Consider the following 18,673-nt stretch of genomic DNA (forward strand, 5'->3'; position numbering starts at 1 on the left):
TCAATGAAGAACAGGCTTTAATTAATCAAAACATTTAAGAATACGTCCAAGAAAGGCCAACTGGCTCTTTTTCAACCTCAGACGAACAATATCAATGAATGTCAGAAAATTCTACGCGTAGCAGCCAAACCGTCAGCCGAGGTGCGGGCCTGGGCAGACAGACTCCCCTGATCTGCACCTGGAAAGGATGGACAGCATGGGTGCGAGAGCATGATGTGGGTTATCAGGGTACTACTATCGATCTTAGGGCGGTAGTGGGTACAGCGTGTGATTTTCTAAGTGATTCTGATGGATACGAGCTCCTTTTCGGGCCAGCGTAGAGTTCTAGCATCCGCTATTAGCCGGATGTGCAGCCCTCGCCCTCCAAGCGCACTTCCACACCACGGGACGTTGGCCAGGGTCTCCGGCCCTTCGGGATATTTTGGATACCCGACGAGCAGCAGAGACCACGGTCCCCTTCCCATAGCCAAGTTCCGCCACCTCCGCATTCGGCTTATACTATGAGTTCAGAGTTTTTGCGCCTCGGTGCTTACTCAGAGTAAGCGCTAGTAGCTGGAACCTTTTACGGTGTTCTCCACAGGCGTACCACAAGCGTTCGACCCCGACATAATAGTTGAGCCTGTTACCGCCAGGATCCAACGGTTTCGCATCTCATTAGATATCCACAGTCCACACCTCGCACATTAGCGCAATATTTTTCGCCCGTCCTCCCTTCAATCCCCCCAACAGGCACATATATAGGGCTAGGGGTTGTTTTGTGATATCAGCGGGGGTCTTTTAACCGTTACTCAGTATTAATCGCCGGGCTTTCCCCAGTTCGGAGGTCTACTTGCCTCCCGCTTGGACTGCTTACTCTCTCCATTCCTCTTCTTCAAGATTATAAGCGCGACTCCCTAATAATGATTGCGTTTTGAGAAAGGAAATGGCGCAGATCTGTCTGATATATCGTTTTACACCTTAACAGCGCCGTAAGGAAAGGGATAAAGGAGGGAGTGAAAGAACAAAGGAAGAAAGAGGTGCCCGTAGTGGAGGGCTCCGGAATAATTTCGACCACGAGTGCAAACTGCTGGGCCAGTTGGTTCACCACCTGGGGATCTTTAACGTGCACTGATATCGCACAGCGCACGGGCGCCTTAGCGTTTTGCCTCCATAAAAATGCAGCCGCCGCGGTTGGGCTCGAACCCGGGAACTCCGGGTCAGTAGCCGATGGGCCTAACCACTGAGTCACCGCGGCAGGTAACGCGACTCCCTCAAAACCTAGGTTTGGTCTGCCCAGCCGCAAGCCATCGCGAGGCACCGAGCTGTTTTGAATCGAAAACCAACGCACCGCGGCTGGGCAGTGCGCTCTTCGTGAGAGAGAAAAAAAACAACTTTATTGAAAATGCCTGCAGAATCGGTAGGCTCCCTCCACGCAGGGAGGACAAGCTTTTTCCGCGACGCGGCCACTACGTCAGTCTCGTGCGTTGTTCTCCTCGAGGTCTTGGTCCCACGCTACTTCCGCGGGTCCGGGAGGGCTGCCGCCCCCTTCCTGGGGGTGCTGCCCCCTTCTACTTGGTATCGCTCGGTCGCTGCCTTTCTAGAACTTCCGAGACCTGCTGGACGGCGTTGAGTCGTGTCTCTTGATCATAGCTCCTCCTTGCAGCCTCTAGGTGCGGCGGGATCGTCGTCTTCTCGCTGGCTTCGCGCGGATTTACACTACAGTCCCAAAGGATGTGATCCGCGGTGGCTCTCTCCTTCGCGCACAGTCTACACACGTCATTCGCGTACACACTCGGACACACGTGCTTAGCCAGCACTGGGGTGAGCAGGGATCCCGTCTGTAACTGTTTGTATAACACTGCCTCCTTCCGGGTAAGCCCCGGGTGAGGTGGCGACATAATCTGTCTGTTCAGTCTGTACCATTTCACTATTTCGTTGAAGGTGGTCATCTTGTCCTTGGCACTGCACCGTGACCAACACTCCGAGTCGGCCGTGCTTGCAGCCGCGCGGTTGGTTAGTCCTCGAGCGGCCGAGTTGGCCGTCTCGTTGTGGTTCACGTTCCCGCGTTCCGACACGTCACTGCCCGTGTGGGCCGGAAACCACTTGATCACCATAGCACTTTTGCGTCCGATGCGCAGTATGCGCGCAGCCTCACTACATACCCTACCCTTGGCGTAGTTCTTCACTGCCGTTCTAGAGTCACACAACACTAGTGCATCCGGGGTCGGAGACGGCCAAGGCGATGGCCACCTCCTCCGCCCGGTGCGCTTCTCGAGTCCGGATGCTCGCCGCGGTCTTCGTTGCACCCGTCGATGCCCCGATAACCACCGGCGCGTATGCGTCGCTGCTTCCGCGATACTCCACGGCGTCCGCGTAGACGGCGCCCTCTTCTGTGGCGGGGAGTTCCACGAGAGCCCTAGCCCTCGCCCGCCTCCGCTCTTTGTTGTGCTCGGGGTTCACGTTCCTCGGGATCGGGCAGACCCTGAGCTTTCTGTTCCTGCTATCCGGTATAGGTACGTCTTTCTGCTGCGTGCCTTCCCTCGGCTCGAGGCCGTGGTCCCGCAGTATCTGTCTTCCGGTTCTCGTTGCACAGAGACGCTCGAGTTGCGCCGTTCTCTGTGCTTCGGCTATTTCGTCCAGCGTGTTGTGCACTGCCAGCGCCATGACTTTCTCGGTGCTCGTGCTCCCGAGGAGACCGTGTGCCGCCTTATACGCCTCGCGTATGGTGGTGTCTATCTTGTTACGTTCGCTGGGCCTCCTGTTGTGGAAGGCGGCCACGTACGTTATGTGGCTAACTGCGAATGATTGAACGAGCCTAGTCAGGCTCTCCTCCTTCATCAGCGTGGTACGAGCTCGGGATGCCCTGGGCCTGGAAATACTTACTGATCATTTACACCCAACCCGCGAAGGAAACAGCGTCACGCGCGATTCATGCCCTGACCTTACAATCGTCAAGAACTTCCATAACGCTACGTGGACAAATCTCGCAGAGAGCTTAGGTAGCGACCACTACATCGTAAGCACGTCTATCACCTCTGCAAACATTCGTCGCATCCTAGTAACAGCCAAAATCACGGACTGGACTAAGTACCGTGCAGCCCATTCCGGAAGACCCCATTCAATCAATCAGTGAATGGAGTGAACAGATTCGGAAAGCACACAAGGAGGCCACCACCGAAGTACAATGCACACCCAATAATCCAGCGGTCGATCGTCACCTTCTGAAGTTGTGGCAGACCCGACGGACTCTGGTTCGCAGATGGAAACGCCAACGCCTCAATCGTCCCCTGAGACTCCGCATATCACAGATCACGGCAGAAGCACAAGAGTATGCACAACACCTCTCTCAACAGAATTGGCAGGAATTTTGCGGGTCACTACGCGGCACGTTGAGGACCTCCCGCACCTGGGCGATCCTCCGCAGCCTCGTCGATCCGCAAACATCGCGGTCTGCCACTAACCGTACACTCAAGAAAATCGCCCATCTGTACCCCGGAGACGATGCGGCCCTCCTCACCGCCCTCAAAACCAAATACACCGGCACCCCCCATCCTCCCAGCACAATCTCGTACACGGAAGGCCCAAATGAGAGGCTGGACGCCCCCATCACCACGGTCGAGGTTTACGCCGCGGCTCGATCTGCCACACGCCACACAGCAGCTGGCGTGGACAAGATCACAAATGGGATGATTCGAAACCTGGGCAAGTCGCAGATCGAGGTCCTCACTACCTACATAAATGGCACCCTATGGAAGGCGGGAGAACTCCCTGCAGAGTGGAAACACTCGGAAATCGTGACTATACCAAAACCAGGCAAACCACCAAGCCTGGAAGCATTACGACACATCTCCCTCACCTCTTGCCTGGGCAAACTATATGAGCGCGTTATCCAGACCCGCCTCCAAAACTACATAGAGGACAACAACCTCTTTCCACCCACTATGATCGGCTTTAGGAAAGGTCTTTCTACGCAAGACACTTTCCTCCTTCTCAACGAAGAAGTACTCAGTAACATTCCGAGAGGCAGCGAGCACCTAATTATGGCACTTGATCTGAAAGGCGCTTTTGACAACGTTTCTCACGACGCCATCTTGAAAGTGCTCAACGCCCTCGATTGCGGACCCAAGACCTTCAACTACATCAAAAACTTTTACAGCAACCGCACGGCCACGATTTTTATGGCAAATGTCCGCTCCGGCACAGAGCAGACACCCAACAAAGGCACTCCCCAACGCTCTATCATCTCTCCTCTCCTCTTCAATATAACTATGATCGGCATGGCAAAAGCACTCGAGGCTATTGAAGGCATCGGCTATACTATCTACGCTGATGATATTACCATCTGCTCCAGCTGGGGTTCCCTTGCCGACAAAGAAAACACCCTACAAGAGGCCGTCAATTGCGTAGAAAGACGAACAGAAAATTGCGGCCTCCGCTGCGCACCCGAAAAATCCGAAATTATCCGCATTCAGGGCTACGCTTACAAATCTCCCATCGACATCGAGGTTTACCTCGAAGGTACGAGAATAAAGCAAGTCCCTCTTATCCGCATCCTGGGCCTTTGGCTTCAGAGCGACAGGAAAGCCAACCACACGTTACAGCGTCTCCGGACAACTGCCCTCCAGATCTCCCGCATGATTCGGCGCATCACCCGCAACCGAAAAGGCATGAGAGGAAGATACAATTCGACTGATACAGGCTCTAGTTATAAGCCGCCTGTCATACGGTCTCCCATTCCTACCACTTCTGGGGAATGAGCGAGACAAAGCAGACGCCATCATCCGTACCGCCTACAAACATGCGTTAGGCCTCCCGATGTACACGGCCAGCTGCCACCTCGAGGACCTGGGACTGACCAACACAATAGAAGAAATTCGAGAAGCCGTCCTAGCATCGCCAAAGGAACGCCTCCTCACCACCAAAGCTGGACGCGCAATCTTGGTAAGAGTGGGTTCCCCGGCTGACATACGCACCGTCCCGGACAAAGAAACCTACCCTCAACTCTGCGAACTCGCGTTTATGTAGCTCCACTCCCGAAGAACATGCACTCGGACTCACAAAAGGGACGACGAAAGGCGCGAGTGGACTATCTGCGCCGCACACATCGACAGGCACAAAATGCTGTATACGTCGACGCAGCCATGTACCCCGATTCAACAAACGCGGTGGCGGTCGTCTTGGACACCAATTTCAAGGAAATCGCCAGCGCCTCCCTACGAAACTGCTCTCCCACAGTAGCAGAAACTGCTTGAATTGCCCTCGCAATCCAGCACGGCGATGCCACGGGAAATGAGTTAAAAATTATTACCGACTCCCAGTCCGCGTGTCGCCTCTTCCTCTCTGGCAGACTTCCACACTCCATCGCTCCCATTCTGACAACCCCACAAGTTCTAAATTCCACATGCAAGCACCAAATCACTTGGACTCCTGGGCAAGAGAGGCTCGAGGGAAACGAGGCCGCGGACATTCTAGCTCGAGGATATACTAACCGAGCGACTAACCTCCCCCGACCTCACACCTCTACCCTCTACGTATGGCGAGCGCCTCCTCCTTCTTCGAACACAAAGACAAGTCTATCCCCACCACACCGTAAGCTAACGGTGGCAGAGGCGAGGGAATGGTGACAACTACAGACGAACACCTTTGCCAACCTACACAAGTACCCCATCATCTTCCCCGACAGATATGACAGAATCTGCCTCTGGTGTGGCGGAATTCCAATAACATATCATGTAACATGGGGCTGTTCCGGTCCCAAGCCCCCCGAACAAGACAAACATTACTACGAGGAACAGTGGGAGTCTGCACTGCTCAGCTCTGACTTGGCGACGCAGCGAAAGCTGATATCCCAAGCAAGAGCAGCCCCGCCGCGGTGGCTCAGTGGTTAGGGCGCTCGACTACTGATCCGGAGTTCCCGGGTTCGAACCCGAGCGCGGCGGTTGCGTTTTTATGGAGGAAAAACGCTAAGGCGCCCGTGTGCTGTGCGATGTCAGTGCACGTTAAAGATCCCCAGGTGGTCGAAATTATTCCGGAGCCCTCCACTACGGCACCTTCTTCTTCCTTTCTTCTTTCACTCCCTCCTTTATCCCTTCCCTTACGGCGCGGTTCAGGTGTCCAAAGATATATGAGACAGACACTGCGCCATTTCCTTTCCCCAAAAACCAATTAAAAAAAAAGCAAGAGCAACTGCGGTGGACATTGGTGTCCTGAAATAAGGACTCCACCCAAAATCTGTATATTCGACTCTCAATCCTACCTTTTTGGAATAAATGTTTTCTACTACTACTACCGCTTTTCTGTTGGACACCCTCCTGATGAGTCTCATTGCCGCGGTAGCTTTGCCCGCGAGCTTGTTGACCGTTTCACCGTTGACTCGGTTTCGCTGGATGAGCAGCGCGAGGACTCGAATCTTCTCGACCTCCGGTATTACTTGGCCTCCCGCCGTCTTGACCGTGATCTTAGGGCGCTCGTAGTTGACTTCCATATTCTTTCTTTTCCTGCCCGCTAATTTCGGTGGAATCACCAGCAGTTCTGACTTGGCCGGAGAGCAGAGTCCAGACCCGTCCAGCTGCTCCTCGATGGAGTTTACCACTTATTGCAGCGTTGTCTCAATGTGTCCGTCGCTTCCTTCCGGTACCCATAGCGTAACGTCGTCGGCGTAGATGGTGTGCCGGACGCCCGCTACTTTTTTTAGGCGGTCGGCCACCCCGATCATAACGAGGTTGAAGAGTAGCAGGGAGACCACCGAGCCCTGCGGAGTTCCGACGCTGCCCAGCTGCTTCTCTTCGAGCTGCAGGTCTCCCGGGTAGATTTCGGGGGTCCATTCCGTCAGGAAGTCTTTGATGTACTTGTATGTCCTCCTGCCCATGTTTAGCCTGGATACTTGGGCCAGGATAGCCGAGTGCTTCACTTTATCGAAGGCGCTCTGCAAGTCCAGCCCGAGTATGGCTGTGTTGTCCTTCGTGCCCGTCGTATCGTCGATGACCTCGTTCTTCAGTAAAATCATGGCGTCTTACGTCCCTAGCTTGTTCCGAAACACGATGTTGGAATTTGGGTAAAGCTCCGATTATTCCAGGTAACGCTGCCACCTGTTCATGAGAGCGTGCTCGAGGACCTTTCCCACGCACGAAGTGAGCGAGTTCGGCCTGAGGTTCTCTATGTTTGGCGGCCTGCTAGGCTTGGGGATAAGGATCGTCTTGGCTGCTTTCCATTTCTTGGGCAGCCTTTCTTCTTGCCAGCACTTGTTGTAGAAGTTCGTGAGCGTTTTGATGGCCGCTTCGTCGAGGTTCTTGAGCGCTCTGTTGGTCACTCGATCTGGACCCGCGGCGGACCTGCCATTGAGATCCTGCATGGCAACTCTGACTTCCCACGTCTGGACGTCTCAATCTAGCGTCTCGTTCTCGTTGCCTTGGTAATCCGGGCGTCTTTCCGTGGGCGTGGTCGGTAGGTACTTCGCGTCCAAGCGTCGTTGACCTCGTCCTCCCCGTGTTTACAGATTGCCTTGTGGAGGATACTGGCCAGGTTGTTGTGTTGGTGGCCCTTGGTCTTGGTTTCGTCGAGGAGGTGCCGCAGTATGTTCCACGTCTTGCCCTTGTGCATCTGTCCGTCGGCTTCGTTGCAGGCCTCGTTCCACTGTTGGGTGCATAGCACCCTGCAGTGGACCTCGATCTGCCTATTGAGCTCGGCGATCTTCTTCCTTAGACTTCGGTTAGTTCGTCGCCCCTGCCACTTCGCCTTTATGGACTGCTTGGCTTCTATAAGGTGGGCCAGCCCACTATCCATCTTGTCTATCCGTTGTCCGTCTCCAGCCCTTTGGTGGCTCCTTCCGTCGTCTCAACGACGTTGGCCGCCCATTGCTTGATGTCCGTAATGTCCTGTTGCACCGCGGGTAGCGCCTTTCGAAAGGCGTTCCAGTCCGTAATGCGATGCTTCGTTATGCAGGTGTTGCCTTGGCCTTTGAGCGGTACGACGACCTCCACGATGTAGTGATCGCTGCCCAGCTCTTGGCCCATGATTCTCCATTTCGCTTCTCTCGATCCTCCGTCGGTTTTGGCGAAGGTAAGGTCCGGAGTGATGTCTCTCGTAACCAATGTGCCGATCCTGCTGGGAAAGGCGGGATCCGTGATTAGGTTCAGTCCCACGTCGTTGGCGTCTTGCATCAGCTCTCTCCCCTTGACCGTCGTTCTGTGGTAGCCCCAGTATTGGCTCAGGGCGTTAAAGTCTCCGCACACTAGGAGCGTACTGCTCCCCGCATCTGAAGTCACCTTGTGGAATAGTGCCTTGAACTTCTGTTGTTCCTGGGACGGATTGCTGTAGACTTTCACCAGGAAAGTGCTCTCCTTACTCTTTTTGCCCGTGAGTACTTCCACCGTGTAGTGTTCGATGGCGCTTCTGCTGATCATTTCGTGTGCCATGAAGGTGATCCCTTTCCTGACGAAGGTGCAGATTCCTCTGCCCTTGCCCTTGGACGTGTCCCTTTTCCTCGGCGGGCTGTCGTGCGACCGGTAGCCCGATAGTGTCGGCTTCTCTTCGCTGTGTGTTTCTTGAATCATTATGACGTCTGGTTTCCTCGTTAGTTGCTGCAAGTGTTGCTGCCGCACCGCTCTCTTGCCGGTAAAGCCGTTGCAGTTCCAGTGTCAGACCAAGAGGTCTCTCATTAGCGGTGTGGATGCTACTGTACGTGCTGTCCCGTCCATGATTGCTGCAGTTTGGCGAAGATCTGTGCTTCCATACCTTCTATTTGTGCCTGTATCTGCGTCTTCAGCTGTGCCTGCATCTGCGCCATCATGTTCTGGATCGTGCCCTGTATGTTCGTTGTCATCTGCTGAACCACGCGAGCGCAGTGAGGCGTTCGTTCGTTACCTTGCTGGTCGCCTCAAGACGGTCGAGTCTGTCGTCCTGTTTTTTCGATTCTCTTCATTATCATTCGTTCCTTGGCGCCCTCTATGGCTCTCCTCTTGGGAGCCGGTTCCGCCGCTTTCGTGGCCCTCGGGTCCACCTCGACCGCTGGTTCGTCCTCGGTTGTCTCTTCTTGTTTCCTCTCTTGTGCGGGCTTCGGCAGCAGCTGCTGTTGTTGCTGCATCGCATTTAATGTCGTTAGCTTCTCGTTGATTTCCTGGATGGTTGCGTCCTGTTCGGCGATTTTCCGCTTTAGCTTCTCGTTCTCGTCTCTTAGGGCTTTTAGCACCCCGTTCTCTTCTTGGATCTTCTTCGCGGCGTTTTGCGCCGGTGGTTCTCTTCTCCGCCATGTTTGCCTTGACTGCTTCGGCCCAGGCGACTCTCTCCCTCGACTGCGACGGCCTGTGGCGGCTGGCGCTCTTGCCTCCCTTGCTCACATGGACGGCTTAGCACACGGGCGCCTTAGCGTTATGTCTCCATAAAAACGCAGCCACCGCGGTGGGGTTTGAACCCGGGAACTCGACCGCGGCGGCTGCATTTTTATGGAGGCAAAACGCTAAGGCGCCCGTGTACTGTGCGATGTCAGTGCACTTTAAAGATCCCCAGGTGATCGAAATTATTCCTGAGCCCTCCACTACGGCACCTCTCTCTTCATTTATTCTGTCACCCCCTCCTTTATCTCTTCCCTTACGGCGCGGTTCAGGTGTCCGCCGATATATGAGACAGATACTGCGCCATTTCCTTCCCCAAAACCAATTATTATGATCTGAAGCATAACTCGCATAACACGTTTTGCTCGCATGACACGATTTGCTGCAGGTGACGGAATACGAACTATGCCTTCGCATTATGCTTCAGATCGCCCCGCCGCGGAGGCTCCGTGCTTAGGGCGCTCTGCTACTGGTCCAGAGTTCCCGGGTTCGACCCCGACCGCGGCTGCTGCGTTTTTATGGAGGCAAAACGTTCAGGCACCCGTGTGCTGTGTGATGTCAGTGCATGTTAAAGATTCCCAGGTGGTCGAAATTATTCCGGAGCCCTCCACTACAGCATCTCTTCTTTCACTCCCTCCTTTATCTCTTCCCTTACGGCGCGGTACAGGTGTACAACGATATATGAGACAGACACTGCGCCATTTCCTTTCCCCAAAAAACAATTATCATTATTATTCGGATCGCCAAAACAGGCGCAGAGCAGTGCCAATTTCATTTTTACGTTTGACTGTTTTAAGTGAAGTTTGTTTTGGTAACTGTGACCTGTGTAGCTGAGTTGGTTGTTCTGGCGAGATAGGGAACCACTTAGCTATGTTATTTCTGATATGGTGCAGCAAAAAGAATCCTATATTGATTACTTTCCCGCCATGAACAATATAATCATGTCCAACATGAAACTGTAATGACCAATCAATAGGTAATAAGGATCACCGTACTCTGCGCCAAGAGAATGACGCCTGCATGTGCAAGCTCTACACCAGCGGTTGGCTGCCGCGACAATTTATTTGGATCCACCTAATCTTTGCCTGTTTAGAACTGTGAGCTATTCGTGATTTTTTCTTATTCTCGTTAGACGATCTCCTTGTTTCATTACCTGCCTAGTGCAGACAGCAACTGATGCTGACCTGATGGTGGCCTCTGTAGGAGCGCATCCTTATTGTGCTCCACGCATCTCCACCCAAAGGAGTGGAGACTCCGCAATGGGCAGCATGGCACCGACTGCCGCCATCACGGAGAAGACCCTGAGAGCGCCGCAGGGCGGAGAGCTTCCGGGTGCGCCGCTCTGAGCATCGCAGAGGACAATGCAGACGGGAGCTCGTGCGACTTCTCGCATGTGGCGGCGTGAGTGACATCTTGAAGGCGCCTGTGGAATGCTTCCTGCTACAGCTTTCCAAGCGACGTTGCAGCAATTAATGTACAGAATAACTGAAGAGTGCTCAGCCGCCTGCCGGTAGCACAGGGTCCTTTGACGAGGTCAGCCATACACTCTTCTACATGTCGTGGGGATGTGGGGCCAAACCAAACACTGTACAGACGGAAAACACGTCGTTTATTATTATTATTATTATTATTATTATTATTATTATTATATTATTATTAATTATTATTATTATTATTATTATTATTATTATTATTATTATTATTATTATTATTATTATTATTATTATTATTATTATTATTATTATTATTATTATTATTATTATTGAGGGGAGATAGGCGCTGCTGACCAGCGATAACCTGGACGACCAACGGGCCCTCGTACAACAGGTCCGCAGGGCAGCTCAAGCCAGTGCAGCCCTGGAATGAGGGCCCCACTCATAAGCTCGCCTAACCCCCCTTCACTTAAATAAAGTTTTTCCTCCTCCTCCTCCACGTTTTTTGAGCACCCCGATATAAACACTGGAAGCTCCCTCAACTAGCACTCTTAAAAGTCGAACACTGAGGCAAGGTTGGCAGAATTTTGAAGCCAAAGCTTCACAGCGCTAGCTGCGGCACGGTTGGCATACGCCGGAGTTTGACCTTAAGCCGACGTTCAGCCCCAATCACGTTTGTCCCTTATAATGTCCACCGATATATGTGAGACAGTTACTGCGCCATTTCCTTTTCTCAAAACCGGTTCCGGTGCCCAGCGATATATGTGAGACAGTTACTGCTCGATTTCCTTTCCTCAAAACCAACCCGACTGCGGCGGCCGCGTTTGGATGGCCGCGAAACGCAATGGCGCCCGTGTGCTGGATGATGTCAGCGCAAGTTAAAGATCCACAGGAGGACGAAACTATTCCGGAGCCCTCCACTACGGCATCTCTTTCTTCCTTTCTTCTCTCAGTCCCTCCTTTTTCCCTTCCTTTACGGCGCGGTTCAGGAGTCCGCCGAGATGTGAGGCAGGTACTGCACCATTTCCTTTCCCCAAAAAACCGATTTTCGTTTCAAACCATTTTTAAAAACCAATTTTCTTCGAAAGCGAAAGAACGGTGCAAAACTGGCCCACTGGGACAGTGGACACTTCAGTCGCGCTTTAAGCTACATGGCGGTAGTGACAGATATGCGCTGCATGCGTTGCCATTCACAATGTTTTAGCTTTAACGGGGGCACTCAAGCTATAGACCGTCGGCGCTCTTTGTGTCCATTGGCGTTAGCGTTGCAAAGTTCTTGACACCGATAGTTCTGAATACAGGAAGGCGCGTAACTGGCTCCCTGGTACAGTGGACGCCTCAATCGTGCTTTGAGGTACGTGGCTGGGTGTGGAGGGGGGGGGGGGGGGTAGATGCGGGCTGCATGCATTAGCGCTGAAAACGCTGTGCTAACGCGCCACTGCAGCAACAGGCCGCATAGTTCCTTTGGTCACCAACTTTTCTTATTTACATGAACAATGAATGAAAGGTTGGTGCTGCATAGCGGCTCTGGCTACTGAATTGGTGAATAATAATAATAATAATAATAATAATAATAATAATAATAATAATAATAATAATAATAATAATAATAATAATAATAATAATAATAATAATAATAATAATAATAATAATAATTGGTTTGGGGGAAAGGAAATGGCGCAGTTTCTGCCTCATGTATCGTTGGACACCTGAACCGTGCCGTAAGGGAAAGGATAAAGAAGGGATTGAAAGCAGAAAGGAAGAAAGAGGTGCAGTAGTGGTGGGCTCCGGAATAATTTCGACCACCTAGGGATCTTTAACGTGCACTGACATCGCACAGCACAGGGACCCATTAGCGTTTCGCCTCCATCGAAACGCGGCAGCCGAGTTAGGGTTCAAACCCGGGCACTCCGGATCAGTATATAGCCAAGCGCCTTAACCACAGCCACTACTCATTTTCACTACTTCATAGCAACCACTTGGTCCGACGCTGTACAGTTCAACATAGCATATCACAAACAGTACACAACATATAAAGCAAAGTGCAAGCGTCAGGAGAAGTCAGGGGAGAGAGGGAGATGTGGGCTGCATGCATTAGCGCTAACAACGTTGTGGCTGACACGCGCCGCTGCAGCCATAGGCCGCACCGTTCGTTGGATGAGCAGCCTCTCGCGACCAACCATTAATTGAACCGCCACCTGGCATTGTGGGCGCGTAGCCTAGCCAGTGTGCAGACCGCACTCAACCTAACAAAACAGAGGCAAAGCCGCGTCTACTTGCCCGATACACCACAGCTTTCGCTCTCTGCCCAGGTTTAGCAGTAGTTGAACCATAGCTTTTTTTTGCTCAGCGGTTTTTGCAGCATCCCTGTTGAGCTGGTGCCTAAGGTTTTCAGAATAGGAAAGACGCATAACTGCCTCTAGTTTTGCGTGAACGCCACCGCATATGCACAGTGCGACTGAGGTTTCCACTGACGCAGTTACCAAGTTATACTCGCTCCCGCATTTATACATAATAAGTATTGCTTAGGTACCCCATAATTTGTTTTTACATTTTGAGCTTAAAGAGGTTCATTTTAATAACAGTTTGGTGGAATGCTTTGGGAGAGCTTCAGTGATGAAAATGAAAAGCGTATCTGCTCGCCTGCTGTGAATAAAGCTGTCAGATATGCTGAGCTGATATAGCTTCCTGCGCTGAGTACGAAGGGATGCGGTAATTAAATTCCCTCGCGACGGCTCCTCCTCTCAGTCATGTTCTTTGTGGCACTCTGCCCCCATTCTTTGTGAACAGCGTGCCTTATGGCCACAACCCGCTCCAGCACCCAAAATGCAGACCTGTGTTTAGACCCAGCTGGGTATCTCGGGCGACAATCTCCACCATCTATTTCTTCAACACTGCCCTGGTCTTGGGGCATCACTTATTTTCTGAGCTTAGAGATCAGCCACCGCCCTTAAGGAAGAATGGGGCAGAGGCAACACCCTCTAGAAAACTTAAAGGCTAATGACTGTCATACCCCCCTTGAGCTACGTCACGCAAAAAACGCCTACATAGAAGTTCCGTGCAGCACGTTTCTGAGCTACGAGCGATGTCGGTGTCTTTCAGATGAGGCCAGGAAGGTATACAATGATTAACCCCACCTATTCGGAAAAGTCGGAGTGTGGGACGGTGGCGAAGACAGTGCGATCGGTTTCGCAAACACGTGACTCTCCTTTGATTGCCTCGGGGCGAGCAAAGTCGTGGCATGTCGCGACATGCTTCCGAACGCACTATTTTTCTGTACGCTGACCGTGCATCAATCTAAGCCTTATGCTGCGCTTGCGGTTGTGTGTCTGTCAAGGTGACGTGCTACTGCCTTCATTGGAGCCGAATGTGAATTACCCTCCTGTCAGGATATGCCTAACAAGTGCTGCGTGCCCAACTGCCGGATTAATTGTAAATCGGGGCCCAAAAACCGCGTTTTGAAGTTTCCGCGGGGTGAAGAAGAGAACGCCTGTATTGGGGCTATACCACGAGCAAATTTCGTTGTGTCGCCGCACTCCAAGGTTCTTCAGATCTTTGGAACGTCTTCCAATAATAGTTTCTTCTGGAAAATTGGATAGACTTAGCGCTGCATTATAAAAAATTGTCTGTAAACCAGGAATCTTATTACAGTCGAAAGCAGCGAGTGCAGCAGCACTTGAAGAGATAGCTCTCTTGAGAAGTTGCAGCTGCTATTTAAAAAAAACTGAACTTCCCTCTAAGTTTGCGAACTTGACTTTATTGAGGCCGACATCGTGCGAGAGGCCTCACACATCGACGAGCTTAGGGAGCACCACAACTAAGCCGCTTTCGCACAGCCTCAATCCCGGCAAAGTTTCCACCATGCCCGTCTGATCTTTCTAAGCCATACATCTCAAGGGATGTCCTCGACTCGAAGCGAACGGATCTCGACTCTGCTGTTTTTAAAAAAGCGATTGAAGAGTCTGCTGAAGTATCCCGCAAAGAGCAGGAAGTGGATAAGATTCTAAAGTTGACAGAATATGTAACCAGCAAGATACATTCTGGCATATTATCTAAGGAAATGAAAGCCTTATTTGCTGCACATATTCAAAACCAAGCTCCAGGCATCAAATATCCAGTTGCAGTAAAAGCTGCCTTCGCCATGACAGTTTACTTTGTAAGGACGCCGATAATGAAAATGGGCACCAATTTCTTCATTCTATCTGTAGCAAGACAGTAAGAAATCGGCAATGCAACTACTTGTGAGCGTTGAGAACAGCTGCGTCGACCTCAGTCGAAGCCCCACAATCCCCAAACGATGACATCTGCTTGCTATGTTGTAATTAGGTGGACGGCGGAAGTGTACATATTTGTCTTGAGGGCAAAACTATAATAAATACTTGTGTCGGCAATAAAACTACATACGCAGCAGTAAAGCTAATCGAATTTGTTTCATTTCTCATTATAGCTGCGCTTCATAAAATTGTAAGTACAGAAAAAAGAAAGGTAAAGGTTTTAACACAGAGGCCAATTTATTCAAAGGAATGTACAAATATAAACGTTTACTGAGAAAGACGAGAACGCGACATAGTTGCTGATATTCGTACCTATAAACAACCTTTGCAAGGCTCGTTAATGGCCATTGCCTCTAAATAAACGCCTCGTAAAGTGCATGTTGTTGACTGATTCTAGCGTTTAGCAGAAGAAAGAGTGTGGATTGGACAAGGGAAGCTTATTACGGCTAGGTGATCCCAGCCGCGATTCCACAAACTCCACCGTAAAGTCTCATTCACACGACGGACAGTTCGCCCGCGCATCATGTGTTAGCGTCAGCAAATTGAGAGGCGTGCGGTCGGCCCGCGGACTGGACAACCAAGGAAGTTATGGTGGCGGTCCCACTCTGACGGTGAACGGAAAACATTTTTGGTGATATTTGTACGTCGACTGCACCTCGCTCCTTGGCTTCATAAATATGGTTCAGATATTTCCAAAAAGCTAATTTTCTGTTCTTTCAAAAAATGCATGTGGTTTAACAATAGCTACATATTTGTTTGCCCTGTAAAAAAAAAGCGCAAAGATGAAAAATGGCAGTTGAGCTCAAATTGTCTCAGGAAATGCAAAGTTGTGAAAAATATATTGCACCTAGAGAAAATTCATTCGAGATACTTCAAGATCTGATGCTAATGAGCATGTTTAAACATTTAGAAATATTTATATGAGATAGTCTATAAGCCACGCATGTTTAAAAAACGTAGAAAACAGAACAATGTAATTTGCGATAACTTTTGTGATATGCATTGACGTGCGGCGACATTTTGCACAGTATTGGATCATGTAATCGTCCTTCATTTCTTAAGATATCATTCATCTGCCTTTTATAGTTTTAAATTTATTACTGATCAAAATTAGCGTTTTTTAGAAATACTTGTAAACGAAACGGCATACTGTGCAGGAAGACACGAAGACTCGTTTTAAGAAGAATTAATCAACCTAGCTTGTATTTGCTCTACAGGTGCTAATATGTAGGCGTGTTTGTGTTGCCACCACAGTTTTCCTGTTCGCCATTCATTAGATGCTGATAGTACATTGCAAAACTGATAGCGCTAAAAAACGCGTGGAAGGAGGAGGGAAGGAAACAGTACGCAAGGACTGAAGTCCATTAAACGCTCCATTAAAGCTGCAGCGTTAAAGGCCCGCTCGACGGAAAACCCGACGACAGCATGGCTCGAAAAACGTGATTGGTCGCGAGGGCAGTATCGTAGAAAAGCAGTACCGCCGAAAAGAAGAAAGGTGGTGAATTAGCATTGAACCGCTGTCCTTGGGGTGGCAACCTGGCAAGCTATCTCGATACCTTTGAGGAACGTTCGCTCAGAGGGATAAATAGAAGCCTTGCAGGAGCACCTTACATCGCACAGCAAGCGAATTGCATTAGAGTAAAAATAGGTTATTAGGGCCACTAATTAGCGCGAGCTATTAATCCGGACGATAATGTGTACAAAAGTATTATGCGATAGCGACAAGCACGTCGATGTTTGCAAAGACCCTTTAACGTTATCCCGTCTTTCTGTTAAGGTAAAACTTAAGTTTCCCCGAAATGTTTTCGCGCGCCCAAGGTTTTTTTAAACGAAAAACACGGTTGAAAGCATGAAGTGCGTTCCAGATGTTGCCACAACGATTACAGAGACTGTGAATTCAGAAAGCCTCAGGTGGTGGTAGTGGTCTTTTTTATTAAAATAACAGTAAAAAGGAAGGAAAAGATTTTTTCTAGCCTCTGCATCTGCCATCGATACTGAAGCACCTGAGCTGGGGCAGCTGAAGTAAAGGATAGCAGGCAGAATGGAGAAATGAAATGAAAGAGGTGAGGGACAGGAAGAGAGGATAGGGGGAGAAGTAGTATATAAAAACTATTTACACAACAAGAAATGCGGCTACAACTGGAGTGGGGCGTCCAGTTTTTAATCGTCCAAGGCAGCCCTCGCCGAGCGTTCAGTCACTGCGTGTAACTCTCTGGCGGAGAACAGACGGGACGTCAATCCCGTGTGTTCGATGAATGCACAGAGGCTCACCAAGGTTCGCTCACGAGTGGCCGCACTGCCCTGCGGCCACAATAGCGTCTTGAGAAAGTCTGGTAGTATGCCCAGCGCCCTATAGGCTGCAAGCATATCGCGACGAGCATCGGCAAACGCGGCACAGTGAAGGGGCAGGTGTTCTAGTTTTTCCACTGCACCGCATCCGTCACACACAGCACTCGTCGCGATTCCGTGACTCTCCCGTCGATCCCCGGGCCACACGCAGGGCAATGCCCGTGCGGACGATCATTACACGTTGCGACCGTGTAAGTGCGCGACCGCCGGTGATACTGGCGATGCGCTCACCGCCTGCGATGCGTGGGTCGGGGTGCTGCTTTCGGAGATGGACGTGGATGGCCGCACGCACGTCCTCCAACGCAAGGGGCAGATCGGTGGCAGGTAGTTGGTGTGCAGCGGTCGCGAGGTCGTCAGCTTCTTCGTTGCCGGCGATGCCGCAGTGACCGGGCACCCACTGTGCACGCACGGCACATCCTCTCGGCGCGAGGCGCTCGATGCGAGAGCGAATTTCCCGCACTAGTGGGGTACCGCGGCCGTTAGATTGAAGGCAGCTGAGGGCGGCGCGGGAGTCGCACAGCAGAGCACTCCTGGGCGGCAGAGGGCCGTGGGTGAGCAGCAGGTGCAGCCCGAGCCAGGTCCCCATCAACTCCGCCGTGGTGGAGGAGCCCAGGAAGGTTGCGTGTTGCTGGCTGTGCAGTCGCAAGGCGGGGATGGTAGCCGCCGCAGCAAGGGAGCAGCTGTCGCGGGCCACTGAGCTGTCGGTGTGCACGAGGAGATGGTCCTTGAGCTCCTCGTGCATGACGGCACTGGCCAGCTGCTGCACAGCACAGAGGGGTGTGCTCCGCTTTCCCAGAAAACACAAAAATCTTCGAAAAAGAAAAACAAAATTATAAAACGTAAACACGATTCACATCTTCGAACGCCACACCTCATCCAAACAGGCCACTTCTTTTCTTGGCATCGGTAGGGATGGAGCGCTGACACATTTTTTTTTTCACTTCCAACCCTTGTCGTTTCCTTAACTACTATACACTCTGTCGCTCCTTGGCCCGCGTTCCTGCCTATCATTATTGCCCGTTACTATGTTTTCTTCTATCCTTCGTCCGTGGTAGAATAATTACATCGATTACCCTCTAGCCAGAATCCTCACACTGCTAGTCATTACACTGTCGAAGGATGAACAGCGCTTCTTGTTCTGGCCCTGTCCTCGTTGCGCTGCTCATCATTTGACAGGTGTGCGCGGCCATGCTTAAGATGCGCACATAATGGTCCAAGAATAGGGGATATGCTACCCCAGCCAGCGGCACTGGAAATAAGTTCAGATGGCAGCGCATAGCCGCGGACACTCATGCAGCCGAGAGGCTGA

The 18,673-nt window shown here is 51.2% G+C and overlaps 1 pseudogene; it reads right to left on the reverse strand.

Moving 5' to 3' along the window:
- Window positions 1–1,547: 1,547 nt before the first annotated feature.
- LOC144129027 (uncharacterized) lies at window positions 1,548–7,761 on the reverse strand (annotated as a pseudogene).
- Window positions 7,762–18,673: the final 10,912 nt, after the last annotated feature.

This window comes from Amblyomma americanum, chromosome 1 (assembly GCF_052857255.1).
Source record: "Amblyomma americanum isolate KBUSLIRL-KWMA chromosome 1, ASM5285725v1, whole genome shotgun sequence".
NCBI classification, from domain to species: domain Eukaryota; kingdom Metazoa; phylum Arthropoda; class Arachnida; order Ixodida; family Ixodidae; genus Amblyomma; species Amblyomma americanum.